Below are 20,866 nucleotides of genomic sequence, written 5' to 3'. Positions count from 1 at the left end.
TGCCAGGCAAGCAAAACCCCCTTGTTCATTCCGATACAATCCCACTCTCTCGCTCTTGCTCTCTTTTACTGCATTAGGACAACAACGATTCAACTATTACATGCCGCGGTAGTTGAACCCCTTTTCCTCTGCATGACCTGTCATTGCCACAGTAAATAGATGAAACCCACTAGCATGAGTAGGAATTGTTTGAGCCCTGATGTGCCTACTCATTCATGCTTGTTTGTCATGCCTGCTATTGCTTAGAGTTGTGTCAAGTCTGATTCATCGGGAATGAATTGGAAAGTTGTGAACATGTCCTACTGTGTGAGAGCTAAGTGTGTGAACACGATTTGGTAAAGGTAGCGGTGAGAGGCCATGTAGGAGTACATGGTGGGTTGTCACATTGAAACCGTCCTCAGGAACTGAGTTCTGTGTTTGTGATCCATGAATAGTTACTACCACACATTGGGTTCCGGTAACTCGACCCCTCTCGACTTATTAAACAACTTGATCTCTGTGAGTTGCAACTAGTTTCTGGTGTTTGTAGGTAGTGTTACTAGTCTACCAAGTGGCACCCGGTACAGGTGGGCTTGGGACAGACTAGGCACCGTGGCCGGGTATACCAAGCACCGCCCGTTTGGTGGGCTTGGAACCCTGTACACATCGTTTGGGGCCGTGAGCGACACCCCGGCCGGATCTCCTTGCGGATGGAACCCGAATATGCGATAAACCTGGACTAGAGACTTGTGTGGTTAGTTAGGTCGTGGTCGACTCCCTCGCCAGGCTTTCGCTTGAAGGTTGCCGAGATACACAACGTGTACATGGTGGTAAGTGGTGAGAGCGTGTGTGAAGAAGTACACCCCTGCAGGGTTAACATCATCTATTCGAATAGCCGTGTCCGCGGAAAAGGACTTCTGGGTTGCCTGTACAGTTCATAGACAAGTGAAAGTGGATACTCTAAAATGCGCAAGATAAGCGTGAGTGCTATGGATGGCGTTCTCATAGGGAGACGGGAGCGGATCCATAGTGGTGTATTGATATGGTGAATATGTGGACTCGTGTGCACCACCTCAAAAGAGTTGCTTGCAGTAGTAGTTCAGGTTAGCCACTGAGTCAAAGCTGGCTTGCTGCAGTTAAACTCCACTACCCCCTTTGTTGATACCGATGCATATGTAGTTAGTTCTGATGTAAGTCTTGCTGGGTACATTTGTACTCACGTTTGCCTATTTTATGTTTTGCAGAGAGACGTCAGTCTGGCTAGTAGTTCAGTGTGTACTTCGACGTTTAGCTTGATACCTCAGCTACGATCTTGTGCCCTCAGCAGGATCTAGTAGATAGTCAGGCTTCTCAGCCTTTTTCATTTGTAGATGTCTGTACTCAGACATGTTAAGCTTCCGCATGTGCTTTGACTTGTATGCTCTGAATGTTGGGTCATGAGACCCATGTTTGTAATATCTCGCTCCTCGGAGCCTAATGAATAAATACTTGAGTCGTAGAGTTATGTTGTGATGCCATGTTGTATTTACACATATCGAGCATATTGTGTGTATGATTGAAATGCTTGGTATGTGTGGGATCCGACAACCTAGTTGTTTATCCTTGGTAGCCTGTCTTATGGGGAAATGTAGTCTTGTGCTTCCATGAGCCATAGTAGTCCGCTACAGCCCGGTTCACCGGAGTCCTCCTAGCCCAACACTACTGCTCCGGAACCCTTGAGTGGCCGGCATGCGATTCACTTCGTTCCTGTGTCTGTCCCTTCGGGGAAATGTCACGCGGTGACATCTGGAGTCCTGCCTAGCCTGCTACAGCCCGGGTTCCCGGAGTCCTGTTAGCCCAGTGCTACAGCCCGGATTCGCACGCTGCTGACCGACATGCTCGTTGTTGATTCATGTATGCATGTCCCCGTAAGTTAGTGCCACTTCGGGTTCACGACTAGTCATGTCGGCCCGGGTTCTCTGTCATATGGATGCTAGCGACACTATCATATATGTGAGCCAAAAGGCGCAAACGGTCCCGGGCCATGGTAAGGCGACACCCGTGGGAATACCATGCGTGAGGCCGCAAAGTGATATGAGGTGTTACCGGCTAGATCGATGTGACTTGGAATCGGGGTCCTGACAGCTGGGGATACGGAGGGCTGAGTAAGATGGAGAACAAAAGTTCCTGGTTCCACAGGAAGCTTCTGCGCAACACACTTTGACAAATGACCAGCTATGCTGTTTTCCGCACGGGGTACGTGCTATGTTTGCAATCCGTCAAAGTGCTCCTCCAATCTCCTCACTTCCTCAACGTATGCCTCCATCAATGGACTTTGGTAATCCTAGTTAACTTGTCTCACCATAAGCTGTGAGTCTCCTCGAATGATCAGCTTCTTGATTCCCAACTCTGTGGCAATCCTGAGCCCGACAAGGAGACCTTCATACTGTGCTGTATTGTTGGTTGCCTCTTCCTGGGCAAAATGCATCTGGATGACGTACTTCAAGTGCTCCCCGGAGGGGGCGACGAGAAGCACGCCAGCCCTTGCACCTTGTAGGGAAAAGGCACCATCAAAATACATGATCCATTCTTGGGGCGCCTCCTTGCCGGGGATGACTGTTTCCAGCACTTCCTCATCAGGGGTTGGCGTCCATTCCGCAATAAACTCTGCCAACGCCCTGCTCTGGATTGTTGATGTGCTCTCGAATTTCAGGCCAAAATTGGATAACTCCAAAGCCCATTCCACTATCCTGCTAGTAGCCTCAGGGTTCCGGAGTATCCTTTGCAATGAGAAGCGAGTGACAACCGTGATCTCATGGGCTTGGAAGTAGTGGCGTGGTTTCCTTGAGGCCATGATGAGACCAAATATTAACTTCTGCATGCCAGAGATCTAGCCCCCTGTAGTAGGGAACTGACGAAGTACACTGGGCATTGCACCACCTTCTTCCTTGCCATGTCCTTGGGGTTGCCCTTGTTGCCATGCTCATTTCCGCTCTGATCCTTGTCTGGGTCTGCCGGGCCTTGCTCACTTTCGGCTTCTTCCACTTCTCGCTGCGCCACCAAGACTGCAGTGACCACTTGATTGGTTTCTACCAAGTATAGCAGCAACGTTTCTTGTGGTCTGGGGGCAACCAAGGTGGGCATAGAGGACAAGTAGGCCTTCAACTCTTGCAAAGCCGCATCTGCTTCTGGGGTCCACTTCATGGGTCCTGTCTTCTTCAAGATTTTGAAGAACGGCAGGGCACGCTCGGCAGACTTAGAAATGAATATGCTTAGTGCAGCAACGCACCCTGTCAGACGCCTCACATCCTTGATAGTCCTTGGTGCCTGAATCTGTTCGATGCCCTTGATCTTGTTGGGGTTGGCTTCGATCACCCGATGGGATACAAAGTACCCAAGTAGCTTGTCGGAGGGAATGCCAAACACACACTTCTCCGGGTTGAGCTTCAAGTTGATCTTGCGCAAATTAGCAAATGTCTCCTCCAAGTCCTGGATGAGGGTTGCTCTGTCCTTGGTCTTGACCACAATATCATCCATATAAGCCTCAATGTTTCTGTGCAGCTGTGGCTCAAAACCAATCTGGACTGGCCTTGCAAAAGTAAACCCGACACTATTTAATCAAAAGTCATGCGGATAAAACAATACGTACCACATGGGGTGATGAACGAGGTCTTCTCTTCGTCTTCATTGGACATGAAGATTTGATGATACCTAGAATAAGCATCCAAAAAGGAGAGCAAATCGCAGCCTGAACTGGAATCCACAATCTGGTCGATGCACGGCAAGGGAAATGGGTCCTTCGGGCAAGCCTTGTTGAGATCTGTGAAATCTATGTGAAGCCTCCATTTCCCATTAGCCTTCCGAACAACCACTGGATTTGATAACCATGTTGGATGTAGCACTCCTCTAACCAAACCAGCTGCCTCAAGCTTCTTGATATCGTCTATAATGAACTGCTGCCTCTCCAAAGCCTGCTTCCAAAATTTCTACTTGACAGGTCGGGCGTGTGGGCAGACAGCTAGGTGGTGCTCGATTACCTCCCTGGGAACACTGGGGATATTAGATGGTTGCTAGGCAAACACATCGATATTCACCCGCAGGAAGGCAACGAGCGTCCTTTCCTATTTGTCATCAAGGGTGATGTTGATTGTGAAGGTACCATCAATGCCAGCTAGCCCTGCCAGGACCTTCTTCACTTGTGGTGCAGCAACCCTGGATCTCTTGCTGTTGGAACTTTCCGGCAAGTCATCAACAGGCGCGGCACTCTCCGGAGAGGTACCCTTCCCGGATTCCTAGCCAGCGTCCCTACTATCCTTCTTCTTTCCTCTGTCCTCTTTGGAGGGAACTACTGCTGCCGCTGCCTCTACCGCGACTGCATCCCGGTACATCTTGTCCATGCAAATAATTGCATCCTTCTCATCTGAAGCGATGGAAATGACTCCAACTGGCCCAGGCATCTTCAAGGTGTTGTAGGCATAGTGGGATGCCGCCATGAATTTAGCCAGGGCTGGGCATCCAAGGATCCCATTGTACAGCAGGGGAAGGTCGACCACATCGAACACAATCATCTCGGTCTAATAGTTCAACTCCCCTCCAAATGTCAGAGGCAATGTGATCTTTCCCTTAGGATTACTCCTGCCGGGATTAATTCCTTGAAACATGCCGGTGACCTTCAACTCATCCGCTGCTATCTGGAGTTTGCTGACAACCTTTGGGGGGATCAGATTTATCGGCCCCGCCATCAACCAACATCTTGGTGACCTTGAGGTTGCGAATTGTTGGGGAGACCAACAATGGCAAACATCCTACCGCAGTGGTACGGTCCGGATGGTCCTCTTCATCAGTCATGAGGGGCGTGCGTGACCATTTGAGTGGTTTCCGAGCCTCCGACGCTGGTTCAACAACATGGACCTCACGTGCCCATTGTTTGAGTTGGCGGCGAGAGGAGTGCAGGGATGCTCTCCCGTCAATGCATAGGGCGTCAGTGGCCTTCTGGAACTCCTGCTCACTGGTTTCCTCTTCATACCCCCATCACTCTCATCACTGCAAGCATCCTTCTCTCGACCCCTGGCGGGCATTCCTTGGTTCCAAATGGGTTTGCCGGGGCGATTTACTTCACCGCCTCGGCCCTTGCCACCAACGGCATTCTGACCCTTTTCCTTATCACGCTTCTCATATTCTGCTCTGTGCCTCTTAACGAGCCGCTCAACTTGATAACACTCTTGAAGGTCGTGGCCCTTGGTCCGATGAATCTTGCAGTATGGCCCATCGCCCTTTCCGGCATTCTCGGCAGCCGCAGCCTCCCAGCAGTCAGCGCACGCGGTAGCTTCCTTGTCCGGGGCTTCGGCTTTAGCCTTCTTGCCGGAACTAGGTGTACCCGATCCATCAACAGTCGTCACTGCCTTATCCTTGCGCCTCTTGTTGCGCTTCTTGCTCTTCTTCTGACTGGTGGATTCGTCGTTGTCCTCTGAGTCGATGTTCATGCAATCCTCTTCTCCTGGGAGTTTCCTGTCACATCCCTAGTTCTGGTATGACCTAGGCTAGCTAGTTATGTGTGCATCATGTTTAAATTTCATTTAAATTTGAATTGGGGACATGTGAAAGCCTCAGAAATCATTTCTGGAAATGACCCAAATAAAAATTGCTCCAAAAAAGTCCAAGAAAATGTTCATGTTGCTCTTTGAAAATATTGGTCAGAGGTAAATTTCAAACCAATATTTTTATGAGCTCATGAATATTTATTTTGGCCATTTGGAATTAATGCAATAATTATTTGCATTGGTATATTTCATTTAAATTTCAAACCTCTCTCACTCTCTCTCGCTCTCCCTCCTCCCCTGGACTCTCCCTCTCCCCGCGACCGAGCGCTGCCGTCGCCGCAGCTCGTCGCCGTCGTAGCTACCGCCTCCCCCTCGCCCTCTCTCCGTGTCTGGAAGCTCCGCGCCGTCGTCTGCTACCTCTCCGTCGAGCCACGCAACGCGGGAAGCCCAGGAGAGCCGCCATCACTGTCGTCTTCACCTCCGGCCGCCAGAGATTGCCTTCGCCGCCCTGCACGCTCCGGGCCTCCCCCGAGCTCGCTGACGCCTCCGCAGGATCCGCTATGAGCCCCGCCGTCGAACCCCCCTCTACCCTGCTCTTAAGGCGCCCTCTAGCCCCTCTGCCACTCGAGCGGAGCTCCGGCCGCCGCCGCGAGCTCCGCTCCGGCGAGCTCCGCTCCGGCGAGCTCCGGCCTCCCCAGCTCCTCCCACCTGCCCCACTAGATGCGGAAAAGCACGGGCTACGCCCCGGTGCTCTCAGCCGCCGCCCCCATGACCTGCAGCATGGACACCGCTGAGACCAGAGGTCGCCGGCGACGACCTAGCCGGCCTGACGTGCGGGCCCGGCCTGCCAGGTGATTAGCTTAAGGCTAATCACCATTTAACTAAACCCTGACACTGACAGTGGGCCCCTGCGCCCTAATCCTTTAATTAGATTAGTAATAACCCCCCTGTTTAACACTGTGTCACTGACGTGTGGACCCCACACGTTAGGTTTGACCTGGTCAGCGCTGTTGACCTGCTGACGTAGGCATGACGCAGTTTTTCTTTTCTGGTTTTAAAACAAATCAGGAAATTCCAGAAATTGTTATAAACTTCAAAAATTCATAGAAATTCAACCGTAGCTCAGATTGAAATAATTTATATATGAAAAATTATCAGAAAAATTCAATCTATCCATCTGCACCTGTTTCATGCATGAAAAACCATCTTATGCCTGCTGTATAGGTGAAAACACATGAATGGCATTTACAAAGGCTTATTTTGGAGTTGCATTTGAATCTTTGGTTCAAATGCACTTCATGCAAATGAATGCTAGCTGCATTAGCTCGAAAAATCACATCTACATGCCATGTTCATGCATCATATTGTTGCATATGATTGTGTATTGATTCTCGACACCGTTCCTTCTCGGTAGGTCCTGCTCCGGAGAGTGTTCCAGAGTACCTGTGTGTGGAGCAGTGCCCCCTGTTGATCTACCAAGCAAGCAACCCCCTTGTTAATTCCGATACCATCCCACTCTCTTGCGCCTGCTCTCTGTTATTGGATTAGGACAACAATGATTCAACTGCTATTTTATGCTGCGGTAGTTGAACCCATTCCTCTGCATGACCTGTCATTGCCACAGTAAATAGTTGAAAGCCACTAGCATGTGTAGGAGTTGATTGAGCCATGTTGTGTTCCTACCATACCATGCCTGCTATTGCTTAGAGTTGTGTCAGGTCCGATTCATTGGGAATGGATGGGAGTGCAGTGTTATGTTCCGATGCTGAGAGTTAAGTGTGTGAACACGATTTGGTAAAGGTAGTGGTGAGAGGTCATGTAGGAGTACATAGTGGGTTGTCTCACTGGAACCATCTTTAAGCACAGAGTTCTGTGTATGTTGTCCAATGACTAGCTACTACCACACATTGGGTTCCGGTAACTCGACCCCTCTCGACTTATTAACCAACTTGATCTCTGTCCAGGAGTCGCAACTAGTTTCTGGTGTTTGTAGGTAGTGCTATTTTTCTACCGAGTGGCACCCAACAGGATGGGCTTGGGACAGACTAGGCACAGGTGGCACGATGTACCAAGTGGCACCCGGATGATGGCTTGGGAACCCTGCTCACATTGTTTGGGGCCGTGAGCGACACCCCGGCCGGATCTCCTTGCGGAAGGAACCCGAATAGGCGATAAACCTGGATTAGAGTCTTGTGTGGTTAGTTAGGTCGTGGCCGACACCCTTGCCAGGCTTCCGCTTGAAGGTTGCCGAGATACATGACGTGTACATGGTGGTAAGTGGCGAGAGCGTGTGTGAAGAAGTACACCCCTGTAGGGTTAACATGATCTATTCGAATAGCCGGGTCCGCAGTTATGGACTTCTTGGATGCATATGTGGTACATAGACAAGTTGACTCAAGACAAGTGTGAGTGCTATGGATGGCCTTCTCGTAGGGAGGCGGGAATGAATCCACAGTGGTGTATTGAGATGGTGATTAGTGGACTCGTGTGCGCTTTCTTACCTCGAAGAAGTTACTCGTAGTCGTAGAATAGGTTAGCCACTGAGTCAAGCTGGCTTGCTGCAACTGAACCCCACATTGCCTCCTTGATACTAATGCATGTATGATAGGATCTGATGTAAGTCTTGCTGAGTACCATTGTACTCAAGTTGCTTAAATTATGTTTTTGCAGATGAGACTTCTGTCTCAGTAGTAGTTCTGCATGGACTTCGATGACTAGCTTGTTACCTCAGCTACGATCTTGTACCCTTGGGAGGGTCTTGTAGATAGTCAGGCTTCTCAGCCTTTTTCTTTTGTAGTTGTCTCTACTCAGACATGTAATGCTTCCGTTGCTTGTATGCTCTAAATGATGGGTCATGAGACCCTTGTTTTTATAAAATGCTATGTGCCTCTCCTGGGCCTTTATCTATATGAGTTTGAGTTATGTTGTGATGCCATGTTGTAGAACACATATTTGCATGTTATGCGTACATGTGACGTGTATTGCTATGTGTGGGATCCGACAACCTAGTTGTCTATCCTTGGTAGCCTTTCTTATGGGGAAATGTAGTCTAGTGGTTCCACTGAGCCATGTAGTCTGCTACATCCCAGATTACCGGAGTCCTGTTAGCCCAGTTGCTACTGCTTTGGAACACTTAGGCTGGCCAGCATGTGTCCTTCTTCGTTCCTGTGTCTGTCCCTTCGGGGAAATGTCACGCGGTGTCTACCGGAGTCCTGCTAGCCTGCTACAGCCCGGGTTCCCGGAGTCCTGTTAGCCCAGTTGCTACAGCCCGGATTCACTCGCTGATGACCGACACGTTCATTGCTGGGTCATGTATGCCTGTCCCTGTAAGTTAGTGCCACTATGGATTTACGACTAGTCATGTCGGCCCGGGTTCTCTGTCATATGGATGCTAGTGACACTATCATATACGTGAGCCAAAAGGCGCAAACGGTCCCAGGCCAGGTAAGGTGGCACCCGTGGGAATACCGTGCGTGTGGCCGCAAAGTGATATGAAGTGTTACATGCTAGATCGGTGTGACTTAGGATCGGGGTCCCGACAGCTTTGGTATCAGAGCCTGACTGCCTGTAGGATTACCAAGCCAAACTGGTCGAAGTTGAGTCTAGAAATTCTTTAGTTATATAGGGGAATTGATTGTGGGAAGGAACGTAAGGCTCTTTTTACTCCTTATACCTCATGCCCTTCTGATCTGAGTCGTCCTATCTTTCCTACGGGGTTAAGGAACTAGGATTTCTCTTCCATCTATCAGGATCACGAGTTACTACTCCGTAGTCTCTTAGGATTGGCTGATCAGAGTCATATTCCAGTTTCAAGTACTTCCAGTGTAGTCTGTTTAGCACTATCACAGAACCTTGAGTGATGATGTTGAGTATGGTTCTACCCCATCGTTTGCAGGATGTCTCATTTTGAGCATTTTACTGTCGTTATGCTGCCGGAATTGTCCTAGGACTTCGAGAGATACTAATTTCTTGTGCTACTTTCTGCATCCTATAGTTGATGCTGAATCCATCCTTGTTTTCCTTGGTTTCGTTCTACAGGATGTCGTCAGTTACCCGAAGTTCTGTTGCTCATAGCCTAAACCACGGAGATGGTAGGGATGAGGATCCTCCCGACCAGCCTTCGTTGGCAGAGTTCATGTTAGAGATGGAGAGAAACAAGTGAGAGTCTAACCGCCTGTTAGCACGGATTGAGCAGAACACCGCCCATCAGCGTAATGAGTTGGTCTCTATCACCGACTTCATTGGTCTGAACCTACCCACCTTCCATCATTCCATTGAGCCACTCGATGCAGATGACTGGCTCCGTAGTATCACCCACAAGCTGCATTCCGCGAGCGTAGCTGAAGGTGACAAGGTCACCTATGCTGCATATCACCTGGAAGGTCCTGCTAGTCTTTGGTGGCAGAACTATGAGGCTACGCTTCCAGCTGGCCAGATACCTACCTGGAGATATTTCACTGAGGCTTTTCGCGAACATCACATTCCTCTGGCTCTCATTGACCACAAGAGAGAAGAGTTCTGTAGTTTCACCCAGGATAAGATGGCTGTTGATGCTTACAATAGAGAGTTTGAGAACCTCGCCTGTTATGCTACAGAAGAAGTGTCCACGGATGCCAAGAAGCAGGCTAGGTTCCGGAAAGGTCTCAACCCCAAGTTGCATCGTGATCTCCACTTGCACCATTGCAATACATTCCAGGCTCTTGTGAACAAGGCCATTAATGCAGAGACAGCTCAGCTCACTTACGAGGAGTCTCGTAAGCACACCCGTGATTTGGTTTCTTCCTCCGGTTCTAGTTCTCAGAAGCGCCGGATTTGGGTTCCGAACTCCGCTCTTCCACCTGGATATTCACCGAGGCCATCTTATGTGGCGCCTCACCCAGTTCAGCAGTATGCTCCACCCAAGCCTGTTGGTAGACCGCCTATCAATGCGGGTCCACGTCCAACTTCAGGGACTTGCTTCACATGCGGAGAGCCAGGACACTATGCACGTGACTGCTCTCAAACCAACTATGCTCCACCCCCACCTAAGAAGTCTGTTGGCCGTGGTAAGCCATCACGCAAGATGATCAATGTAAAGTCAGCTCCCACTGAACGTGGACATGTGCATCACATCTCAGCTAAAGACGCTCATGATGATCCGGATGTCATTCTTGGTACACTCCTTGTCAACTGTCATCCAGCATCGATTCTGTTCGATACTGGAGCATCTCACTCCTTCATTTCTGAAAGCTATGCCAGCTTGCACAACATATCCTTTTGTGATATGCCCTCTCCACTAGTCATTCAAACTCCTGGATCCAAATGGCAAACTTCTAGTGTAAGCCATGGTAATGAAATCCTTGCCGACAGACTTGTATTCCTTGCATCACTTATAGCCCTCAAGTCTACAGATATTAACATCATCTTGGGTATGGACTGGATGAAAGCTCATTATGCCAAGATTGATTGTTACACCAGGTCTGTTCAACTTACACATCCATCTGGCAAGATAGTCACTGTCTCCACCAGAGTTGCAAAGCACCAACTCTATTCTCTTAATGCCAGCCCTCTCCCAGACCTTGAAGATATCCCGGTAGTCTGTGACTTTCCGGATGCCTTTCCAGAGGAACTGCCAGGCATTCCACCTGACAGAGATGTAGAGTTTGTCATAGATCTTATCCCAGGAACCGCCCCAATTCCTAGGAGACCTTACAAGATGGCACCCTTAGAGCTACCTGAGCTTAAGAAACAACTTGATGAGTCCTTGCAAAAGGGTTTCATCCGTCCTAGTTCTTCTCCTTGGGCTTGCCCCGTCCTCTTTGTCAAGAAGAAGGATGGTATGGATCGGATGGTTGTAGATTATTGTCCCGTTAATTTGGTCACGATAAAGAACAAGTATCCGCTCCCCAGGATCAACGATCTGTATGATCAGCTCGCTGGATCCTCAGTCTTTTCCATGATGGATTTGAGGTTAGGCTACCACCAAATCAAAATCAGAAACGGGGACATTCCTAAGACGGCTTTCGTCACTTGTTATGGCCAGTACGAGTACACCGTCATGTCCTTTGGTCTAACCAATGCTCCAGCCACATTCTCCCGCTTGCTGAACTCGATCTTCATGGAGTACTTCGTGGTTTACCTCGATGATATACTTATTTACTCGAAGAACGAGGAAGAGCATGTTGAACATCTGAGACTTGTGTTAGAAAAACTCAAAGAGCACCACCTTTATACCAAGTTCTCCAAGTGTGAATTTTGGTTGCCAGAAGTGACCTACCTAGGCCACGTGATCTCTGGTAAGGGCATTGCTGTCAATCCCGAGAGAGTTCAGGTCGTCCTTGATTGGACTCCACCTGAAATAGTTAAACAAGTTAGGAGTTTCCTTGGTCTAGCCAGTTATTGTCGCCGCTTCGTTGAGAACTTCTCCAAAGTGGCCAAACCTCTCACGGAACTTCTCAAGAAAGATAAAAAGTTTGAGTGGTCCCCACAGTGTGAGTATAGTTTTCAGGAATTGAAAAGACGCCTGACTTTTGCTCCCATTCTTGTGCCACCAGATTTCACTAAGGACTTTGTTATCTATTTTGATGCCTCACGACAGGGACTAGGTTGCATTCTTATGCAGGATCGTCATGTGATTGCCTATGCATCTCGGCAGTTGCGTCCACATGAGGATAATTATCCTACACATGATCTAGAGCTTGCAGCCGTAGTCTATGCACTTAAGACATGGCGACATTACCTTCTTGGTAAGCGTTGCGAGATTTACACCGATCACCAGAGTCCCAAGTATATTTTCACCCAACCAGATTTGAACCTTAGGCAAAGATGTTGGTTGGAGTTGATCTCAGATTATGACTTAGGTATTACCTACACCCCAGGCAAGGGCAATGTCATGGCTGATGCGCTAAGTCGTAAGTCCTATTGCAACAATCTTATGTTGCAGCAGGGCCAACCACTTCTCCATGAGGAATTCTGTAATCTTAACCTTCACATTGCTCCTCACGGATTCCTTTCTACCTTGGTGGCGAAACCTACTCTTGTGGATCATATCATAGAGGCCCAGAAGCATGATACGGGGATTACCCGGATCAAGAGAAACATTGCCAAGGGTATTGCTGGTAGTTTCTCTATAGATGATCGAGGTGTTGTTCTCTTCAAGAAGCGTCTGGTGGTTCCCAAGAAGCAACATCTTCGGCAACTGATCCTTAAGGAGGTACATGAATCCCCTCTCACGATTCATCCCGGTAGTACTAAGATGTATCAGGACCTATGCCAGAGGTTCTGGTGGACTAGGATGAAGAGAGAAATCGCCGACTGCGTTGCTAATTGTGACGTTTGTCGTCGCGTTAAGGCAGAGCATCAAAGGCCTGCTGGCACCTTCAGCCTTTATCTATTCCTGAGTGGAAATGGGATAAAGTTGGTATGGACTTCATCACCGGCTTTCCCAGGACCAAGAAAGGGAATAATGCTATCTTCGTAGTCGTTGATCGTCTTTCCAAAGTGGCTCACTTCCTTCCTGTTCGGGAGAGTATCACTGCTAGTCAGCTCGCTGACTTATATATTTCTCGAATAGTGTCACTTCACGGTGTTCCACTAGAGATCAATTCAGACCGTGGTGGTCTTTTCACTTCTCATTTCTGGGAGAGTTTCCAGACTGCCATGGGAACCCATCTTTCCTTCAGTACCGCTTTCCACCCTCAATCAAGTGGTCAGGTGGAACGGGTCAACCAAATTCTCGAAGACATGCTTAGAGCTTGCGTTATCTCATTCAGTATGGATTGGGAGAAGTGTCTTCCTTTCGCCGAGTTTGCTTATAACAATAGCTACCAATCTAGTCTCAAGAAAGCTCCTTTTGAGATTCTGTATGGACGAAGATGTCGAACACCTTTGAACTGGTCAGAAACCGGGGAAAGACAATTCTGTGGACCGGATATGATCCAGGAAGCAAAAGAGCAAGTTCGCATTATTCGTGAGAATTTGAAAACAGCCCAATCTCGTCAAAAGAGCCAGTATGACCATCGTCATAGGGAAGTGGCTTATGAAGTTGGCGAGACGGCTTACCTTCGGGTTACCCCTTTAAAGGGTACCCATCGCTTCGGTATCAAGGGCAAGTTGGATCCTCGTTACATTGGTCCTTTTCGCATTCTCGCTAAACAAGGAGAGGTTGCCTACCAGCTGGAACTACCCCCACATCTTTCCCGAGTGCATCATGTCTTCCAGGTCTCTCAACTCAGGCGTTGCTTCTCGGAACCCATCCGCGGAGTGGACCACGAAACGCTTGATCTCCAAGATAACCTCACTTATCGAGAGTACCCAGTTCGCATTCTTGATGAAGCAGAGCGTGTCACCCGACGTCAGAACATCAAGTTTCTCAAGGTTCAGTGGTCTCATCATTCCGAGAGAGAAGCTACTTGGGAGCGAGAAGATCGTCTTCGACTGGAGTACCCCACCTTCTTTCCATCGACCCCTGAATCTCGGGACGAGATTCTTTCAAGTGGGGGCGAGTTGTCACATCCCTAGTTCTGGCATGACCTAGACTAGCTAGTCATGTGTGCATCACGTTTAAATTTCATTTAAATTTGAATTGGGGACATGTGAAAGCCTTAGAAATCATTTCTGGAAATGACCCAAATAAAAATTGCTCCAAAAAGGTCCAAGAAAATGTTCATGTTGCTCTCTGAAAATATTGGTCAGGGGTAAATTTCAAACCAATATTTTTAGGAGCTCATAAATATTTATTTTGGCCATTTGGCATTAATCGAATAATTATTTGCATTGGATATATATATGTTATATATTTTATATATGTCCAAAATTCTGAATTTTGGTGAGGGGCTTTGGAATAATCCCTTAGGTCCCTGCAAAAATTGTCAGAAGAAAATAAAATGATTTAGTATTATTATTAAGTCAAAACAAATGTCAGAAAATAGAAAAGAACACAAAAGTGGAAAAAAGCTTACCTGTGCTTACCTGCGGCCTAGCCCTGTGCAGCCCAGCCGGCCCACTAACACAGTGCTAATCATCCTTGTCCTCGCGCCAGTCGGCCGGGCGCGTGGCCGACGCGCGCGCACCGCCGTGCCGCCACGCCACCTGCCTGCCCGGCCTCCCCCTCGACGCCCTGGATGTCCTGCACGACGCCACGTGCCGCCCCGGACCTCTCTCACTCTCTCTCGCTCTCCCTCCTCCCCTGGATCTCTCCCTCTCCCCGCGACCAAGCGCTGCCGTCGCCGTCGTAACTACCGCCTCCCCCTCGCCCTCTCTCCGTGTCTGCAAGCTCCGCACCGTCGTGTGCTACCTCTCCGTCGAGCCACGCGACGCGGGAAGCCCAGGAGAGCCGCCATCACCGTCGTCTTCACCTCCGGCCACCGGAGATCGCCTTCGCCGCCCTACATGCTCCGGGCCTCCCCTGAGCTCGCTGACGCCTCCGCAGGATCCGCTGTGAGCCCCGACGTCGAACCCCCCTCTCCCCTGCTCTTAAGGCTCTTAAGGCACCCTCTAGCCCCTCTGCCGCTCGATCGGAGCTCCGGCCGCGACTGCGAGCTCCGCTCCGGTGTGCTCCGGCCTGCCCAGTTCCTCCCACCTGCCCCACTAGATGCGGGAGAGCAGGGGCTACGCCCAGTTGCTCTCAGCCGCCGTCCCCGTGCCCTGCAGCGTGGACACCGCCGTGACCAGAGGTCGCCGGCGACGACCTAGCCAGCCTGACATGCGGGTCTGGCCTGCTAGGTGATTAGCATAAGGCTAATCACCATTTAACTAAACCCTGACACTGACAGTGCGCCCCTGCGCCCTAATCCTTTAATTAGATTAGTAATAACCCCCCTGTTTAACACTGTGTCACTGACGTGTGGACCCCACACGTCAGGTATGACCCAGTCAGTGCCGTTGACCTGCTGACGCAGGCATGACGCGGTTTTTCTTTTTCTGGTTTTAAAACAAATCAGGAAATTCCAGAAATATTATATACTTCAAAAATTCATAGAAATTCAACCGTAGCTCAGATTGAAATAATTTATATATGAAAAATTATTAGAAAAATTCAATCTATCCATCTGTACCAGTTTCATGCATGAAAAACCAACTTATACCTGCTGTATAGGTGAAAACACATGAATGGAATTTATAAAGGCTTATTTTGGAGTTGCATTTGAATCTTTGGTTCAAATGGACTTCATGCAAATGAATGCTAGCTGCATTAGCTGGAACAACATCACATCTGCATGCCATGTTCATGCATCTATTGTTTCATATGATTGTGTATTGATTGTCGACACCGTTCCTTCTTGATAGGTCCTGCTCCGGAGAGTGTTCCGGAGTACCTTTCTGTGGAGCAGTGCCCCCTGTTGATCTACCAGGCAAGCAAACCCCCTTGGTCTTCTGATACCATCCCACTCTCTCGCTCCTTCTCTCTGTTATTGCATTAGGACAACAATGATTCAACTGCTATTTTATGCTGCGCTAGTTGAACCCATTCCTCTCCATGACATGTCATTGCCACAGTAAATAGTTGAAACCCACTAGCATGTGTAGGAGTTGATTGAGCCATGTTGTGTTCCTACCAGGCCATGCCTGCTATTGCTTAGAGTTGTGTCAGGTCCGATTTATTGGGAATGGATTGGAGTGCAGTGTTATGTTGCAGTGCTGAGAGTTAAGTGTGTGAACACGATTTGGTAAAGGAAGTGGTGAGAGGCCATGTAGGAGTACATGGTGGGTTGTCTCACTGGAACCGTCTTTAAGCACTGAGTTATGTGTATGTTGTCCAATGACTAGCTAATACCACACATTGGGTTTCGGTAACTTGACCCCTCTCGACTTATTAACCAACTTGATCTCTGTCCAGGAGTCGCAACTAGTTTTTGGTGTTTGTAGGTATTGCTATTTTTCTACCGAGTGGCACCCGACATGGTGGGCTTGGGACAGACTAGGCACAGGTGGCACGGTGTACCAAGTGGCACCCGGATGGTGGGTTGGGAGCCCTGCTCAACTCGTTTGGGGCCGTGAGCGATACCCCGGCCGGATCTCCTTGCAGATGGAACCCGAATAGGCGATAAACCTGGACTAGAGTCTTGTGTGGTTAGTTAGGTCGTGGCCGACACCCTCGCCAGGCTTCCGCTTGAAGGTTGCCGAGATACATGACGTGTACATGGCGGTAAGTGGCGAGAGCGTGTGTGAAGAAGTACACCCCTGCAGGGTTAACATGATCTATTCGAATAGCCGGGTCCGCGATTATGGACTTCTTGGATGCTTACGCGGTACATAGACAACTTGAAGTGGATACTCTAAAATGCTCAAGACAAGTGTGAGTGCTATGGATGGCCTTCTCGTAGGGAGACGGGAATGAATCCATAGTGGTGTATTGAGATGGTGATTAGTGGACTCGTGTGCGCTTTCTTACCTCGAAGAAGTTACTCGTAGTCGTAGAATAGGTTAGCCACCGAGTCAAGTTGGCTTGCTGCAACTGAACCCCACATTGCCTCCTTGATACTAATGCATGTATGATAGGATCTGATGTAAGTCTTGCTGAGTACCTTTGTACTCACGTTGCTTAATTTATGTTTTTGCAGATGAGACTTCTGTCTCAGTAGTAGTTCTGCATGGACTTCGATGACTAGCTTGTTACCTCAGCTACGATCTTGTACCCTTGGGAGGGTTTTGTAGATACTCAGGATTCTCAGCCTTTTTCTTTTGTAGTTGTTTGTACTCAGACATCTAATGCTTCCGTTGCTTGTATGCTCTGAATGATGGGTCATGAGACCCCTGTTTGTATTAAATGCTATGTGGCTCTCCTGGGCCTTTATCTATATGAGTTTGAGTTATGTTGTGATGCCATGTTGTACATCACATACTTGCATGTTATGCGTACGTGTGACGGGTATTGCTATGTGTGGGATCCGACAACCTAGTTGTCTATCCTTGGTAGCCTTTCTTATGTGGAAATGTAGTCTAGTGCTTCCACTAAGCCATGGTAGTCTGCTACAGCCCGGATTACCGGAGTCCTGTTAGCCCAGTTGCTACTGCTCCAGAACACTTAGACTGGCCGGCATCTGTCCTTCTTCGTTCCTGTGTCTGTCCCTTCGGGGAAATGTCACGCGGTGTCTACCGTAGTCTTGCTAGCCTGCTACAGCCCGGGTTCCCGGAGTCCTGTTAGCCCAGTTGCTACAACCCGGATTCACTCGCTGATGACTGACATGTTCGTTGCTGGGTCATGTATGCATGTCCCTGTAAGTTAGGCCACTTTGGGTTTACGACTAGTCATGTCGGCCCGGGTTCTCTGTCATATGGATGCTAGCGACACTATCATATACGTGAGCCAAAAGGCACAAACGGTCCCGGGCCAGGTAAGGTGGCACCCGTGGGAATACCGTGCATGAGGCAGCAAAGTGATATGAAGTGGTACATGCTAGATCGGTGTGACTTAGGATCGGGGTCCCAACATTTCCTTCCTCCATCCGAGCACACTTGTCCACCAAGGTGTAGAGCTCTTTCACAGTCTTGGGCAACCACACGTTCATCTTGGAACGAATCCTTCGGTTGCACACATTGGACTGGAAGGCGGCTATCACAGCTGCTGGATAGGTGTTCAGGATGTTCCTGTGGACCCTGCTGAATCTCTGCAAATACTTCCGGAGAGTCTCTCCTTCTTTCTATTGGAGAAGCTGCAAGTCGCCGGGCCGACCTGTTTCTTGATGGACGTCAGTGAAGGCGCCAATGAACTCATGGCACAAGTTAGCCCATGACGAAATGGAGTTCTCCGGCAGGTGCATCAGCCAGGACCTCACATTGGATTTGAGAGCCAAAGGGAAGTAGTTGGCAAACACCTTCTCATCTCATCCCCCGGCAGCCTGAAAAGCGATGGTGTAGATGCTCAGAAACTCTGTCGGGTTCAGCCTTCCATCATACTTCCCGGGTATCTCTAGCTTGAACGTGCGGACGGCCAATGGACTTCCTGCAGCTCACGAGTATAGGCAGGGCACCCGACCTTGAAAGGTAGGCTCATCAGCATCAGGGCCATCGCACCCATCGGCCCGGCGGTGGTCGCCGCGGCGTCACCCAACGACGACGCGCGCGTCTGCCCTCCGCCTGTCCTCCAGGGCTTGCCGTTGGCCTGGACGCGCTCGAGGATCAGAAGAGGCCATCGAGATGTCATCAGGTTCTTGATTCTGTCGCGCTCATGCTTGTTGTCGTGGCGGGGACTGCACTCTGGCGGTGGCCCCATCGGTACGACCAGCAGCGCGAGCCGTCGTTGTTGCCTGGGGAGGCCGTGGCGGGCTAGCTTGCTGTGAGCACCTAGCCTCGGTGAACCCGAGCAGAATCTGGATGGTGGCACTCCACTCGTCCATCTGCCCGGCCGCCGGCGGAAACCTTAGCAGTAGCTGAGCCCGCGCCATGGCTTCTATAGCAGTACTTGCATAGGTGATGACGACATAGACCTTGCCGTTGCTCGGCTCTTGACGGTGCCAGCAGCGACAGTACCATGCCCCTGCTGTTGCGAGGCGGCCATCTGGATGGCATGGTGACGTGGTGAAGGCGCTTGAGGGCCAGCGGCTCCTTCGGGCATAGCGACCTGGTCGACTCGCCCCGGGGGAGGTGCGCGTGCTGCGGTCGCTCCCACGATGGGGGCGGCCGGAGGGCGGCGATTCGCCCTGTACCGAGCGCCACCGCCGTGGCTGTGACCATCGGCGATATGAAGGAGCTTGGATGGAGTAACCCCTTCACCCTTACCTCGTGGAGTGTGGCCATCAAGGTGTTGTTGATGTTGCTCTCCTCCGGCGTTTCTGGCTTCTGCTTTGGCCGTGGGGGAAGGGGTGAAGGTGCCGCCTGCTCCGACCACATCTCCGACGGCGTCCACATTCTCGCGCGCCTCCGCATTTCCCGTAGCACCGCTGGCTGCGGGTGGCGGAGGCTTCGAGGTGGACGGGTGAGCTGAAGCGCCGACTTTCTTCTTAGGCGCCATGGTCGATGGTGCCGTAAAAAATGTGGATGGCGATGAAGATGACACACTGCAGACGCTTTCAGGTTCGCGCAAGTGATCCCCCTACCTGGCACGCCAAAGATGTCGTGGGAAACCATGGCCACCTATGGCACCAAGGGCCCCTTGCTGGTTCGGCAGGGGGGATGTCATGTTGCACAAAGAGCAGAAGAACATGGGGCAGGACGGCAGAAATCAGACGGTCAATTTTACCCAGGTTCGGGCCGCCGCGAGGCGTAAAACCCTACTCCTACTTTGGTGGATTGATGGTAGGAGAATGGTGATGGAGCGCAGTACACTTGCCCGGTAGGGTCGCATCGGGAGAGGCAGTGGCTACGCGTGTATGAGTGTGTCGGTGTCCAACCTCCTAAACCTTTCTACGGTTGCCATGGGCCTCCTTTTATAGATTAAGGGGTCACCACAATGGCAAAACAATCATTATGCACTGATAAGATAGCAAACAGTGCTATCATACCTAACTCTGCAGGCTGACAAGGCGCATTAAATGCACCACTCAACGTCACATCGTTGCTTGCCCGGCAAGCCTTCCCGGGCAGTTATGGCAGCTCCTCACCCGCTCGTCTGACACGTCGTAGGACCGGTGTCACGGTATATCCGCGGCCACCTATGGAACTAGGAGGCCCCTTGCTGGTACGGCAGGGGGACGTCGCGTTGCACAAAGAGCAGACCAACGTACGACAGCACGGCAGAGAGCACACAAGAAATTACCCGAGGTTAGGGCCGCCGTGAGGCGTAAAACCCTACTCCTGCTTTAGTGGAATGATGGTGGAATGGAGGTGGCGAAGCGTGGTACACTTACCCGGCAGGGGTTGCCTTAGGGCAGTAGCGACTACGCGCGTATGGGGGTGTGGGTTCATCAACTTTCCAACCGAACCTACGGGTGCCATGGGCCTCCTTTGATAGATCAAGGGGTCACCACAATGGAAAATTAGTCATTATGCACTGATATGATAGCAAACAGTGCTATCATACCAAATTCTACGAGCTGACAGGGCGCATTAAATGCACTGCTTAGTGTCACATCACTGGTTGCCCGGCAAGGCTTGCCGGGCTATCTTGCCAGCTCCGCGCCTATTCTCTTGACACGTCGCAGGACGGGTGTCATATGTGGGTTTCTTCTGTAGGAAATGGCTGCCATGTGGCGAATGGCTGCCACTTAATCACCTTGCGGCTTGACACCGCACTGATCGACAACGTGGGTCGTAATGGAATGGTTGGTGAGGTGGTTTTGCCTCCACGAGCCCCGGCAGGCCCTGCCGGGGCGCCTCGGGCGCCTGCTTCTGGGGGTGGCCTCGCCCCTTGTCGGGCTCGCCTGCCCGGCAAAGGAGGCCTTCTCTTGGCGATACCCTTCTCCTCTAGCTTGGCCTTAATCTCTCTGAGCTACGTGTTGGTTCTTCGAATC

Source organism: Triticum aestivum, chromosome 7D (genome assembly GCF_018294505.1).
Source record: "Triticum aestivum cultivar Chinese Spring chromosome 7D, IWGSC CS RefSeq v2.1, whole genome shotgun sequence".
Classification (NCBI taxonomy): Eukaryota; Viridiplantae; Streptophyta; class Magnoliopsida; order Poales; family Poaceae; genus Triticum; species Triticum aestivum.
The sequence above is the reverse complement of the archived record's forward strand: the minus strand, read 5'-3'. Positions refer to the sequence as shown.